Source organism: Penaeus japonicus, unplaced genomic scaffold (assembly GCF_977035675.1).
Source record: "Penaeus japonicus unplaced genomic scaffold, GWHDUDI00000001_assembly GWHDUDI00000040, whole genome shotgun sequence".
NCBI lineage: Eukaryota > Metazoa > Arthropoda > Malacostraca > Decapoda > Penaeidae > Penaeus > Penaeus japonicus.
The window spans coordinates 3,985,239-3,987,738 of record NW_028234442.1 but is presented as its reverse complement, the minus strand read 5'-3'; positions in this window follow the sequence as shown (position 1 = coordinate 3,987,738).

The following is a 2,500-nucleotide window of genomic DNA, read 5'->3' as shown; positions in this document are numbered from 1 at the left end:
GCGGAGGGGGGGAGGTAAGTGGTGGAGGGAGAGGTTGAAGGGTGGTGGGGGGGGGGAGTGGGGAGGGGGATGGTGGGAGGGGGTGGAGGAAGGGGGATGGTGGGAGGGGGGTTGAGGAAAGGGGGGATGGTGGGATGGTGGGAAGGGGGTGGAGGAAGTGGTCCATTTTGGAGGGGAGGGGGGGGGGCGGAGGGGGGGGTAAGTGGTGGAGGGTGGGGGGTGGAGTGGAGGAAAGGGGGGGATGGTGGGAGGGAGGTGGAGTGGAGTGGAGTGGAGGTAAGGGGGAATGGTGGGAGTGGGATGGAGGAAGGGTGGAAGCACTGCAGGTAAGTGGTCCATTTTGGAGGAGGGGGAGGTAAGTGGTGGAGGGTGGGGAGTGGGAAGTGGAAAGGTGGAGTGGAGGAAAGGCGGGATGGTGGGAAGGATTGAACAGGGTGGAGAGGAGTGGAAAGTGGAGGAATGGAATAAAGGAGGAGTAGTGGAAAGAAATAAACAGGACAGGTCTGGAGTTGAGGGAAAAAGGGAGGGTGGAGTGTAATGGAGGAGAAGTGGAGTAATTGGGAAGGAGTGGAACTAGAGTGGAAGGAGGTGGAAGAGGAATGAATAGAATGAAGTTAGGATTGAGATATAGAGTATAGTGGAGTAGAAGGAAGTTTAAAAAGACGGAGTGGCTGAAGAGAGTCAACGAAGAAGGGTAGAGAAAGACGGGACATACGAATGAGTGAGAGAATAAATACGGACTGAATGAAGAACAGGAAAGTAACAACAAAAAAATCAGAAAAACAACAACAAACAAACAATTAAAAAAAACCTCAAGTATCATAAAACAAAAAACAAAACAAAAAAATCACAATAAATGTAAAAACACAAAACATTACCACAAACAAAAGAAATCAAAAGACAAGCAAAATGCAATGACACTAAAAAAAAAAAAAAAAAAAAAAAAAAAAAACACTTTCTCTTATCTAATGGCGTCACAGGCAGGGTTGTCAGCATCTTGAGTTGTGGTGAAGACACCTGGCACCTGTGGCATTGTGCGAAAGTGCGTATGCGAGCGTGCTTGCGTGCGTGCGTGTGTACGTGTGTGCGCCTGGTATGGTTATTGTTATGTGTGTGTAGTTAGTGCGTGTGTATTAATGTGTGTTTGTCTCTGTGTTTGTGTGTGTGTGTTTGTTTGTTTGTGTGTGTGTTTGTGTGTTTGTCTATGTGTGTGTGTGTGTGTGTGTGTTTGTGTGTTTGTGTGAGTGTGTGTGTGTGCATTAGTGCCTGCGTGTGTGTATGGATGTAAAAGTGTTTTCATATATATATTAGCATGAGTGTGTGTGTGTGTGTGTGTGTGCATTTATCTTATGTGTTTGACATATGTTTGCATTTACATGTGCATTGGCACGAAGAGGTATATCTGTGTGCGCATAATTCCAAGCGTTTATTTGTGTATGACTGTGTAACTGTAAATGAATATCCTCATCTAATGTGTGTGTACATTTTATATGAGTAAATGTATTTCTGGTACCATTTATCTGAATACCACGTACAATTTTACCATTAATCATTTCCAAACAACAAAACACACTTGACTATCATGTCAGACTTCCAACTCATCAAATTTCAATATTATAGCGACACCCAAACATATACCACTGATGTTGCCACACCACAGTAAAAAAAACCTGCCATGGATATTGCAGCCAAACCTAATCATATTGCCGAAGAGTATTGCATGGTATAGAAACATCGATAATGCAACTTCCTCGTCGAGTCTCATCAACATGGGTCTCATCAACCTGGGTCTCATCAACATGGGCCTCATCAACATGGGTCTCATCAACATGGGTCTCATCAACATGGGTCTCATCAACATGATTCTCATCAACCTGGGTCTCATCAAACATGGGTCTCATCAAACATGGGTCTCATCAACCTGGGTCTCATCAACCTGGGTCTCATCAACATGGGTCTCATTAACATGGGTCTCATCAACCTGGGTCTCATCAACATGGGTCTCATTAACATGGATCTCATCAACCTGGGTCTCATCAACCTGGGTCTCATCAACCTGGGTTTCATTAACATGGGTCTCATCAACATGGGTCTCATTAACATGGGTCTCATCAACCTGGGTCTCATTAACATGGGTCTCATCAACCTGGGTCTCATCAACCTGGGTCTCATTAACATGGGTCTCATCAACCTGGGTCTCATCAACATGGGTCTCATTAACATGGGTCTCATCAACCTGGGTCTCATTAACATGGGTCTCATCAACCTGGGTCTCATCAACATGGGTCTCATTAACATGGGTCTCATCAAACCTGGGTCTCATCAACATGGGTCTCATCAACATGGGTCTCATCAACATGGGTCTCATCAACCTGGGTCTCATTAACATGGGTCTCATTAACATGGGTCTCATCAACATGGGTCTCATCAACCTGGGTCTCATCAACATGGGTCTCATCAACATGGGTCTCATCAACATGGGTCTCATCAACCTGGGTCT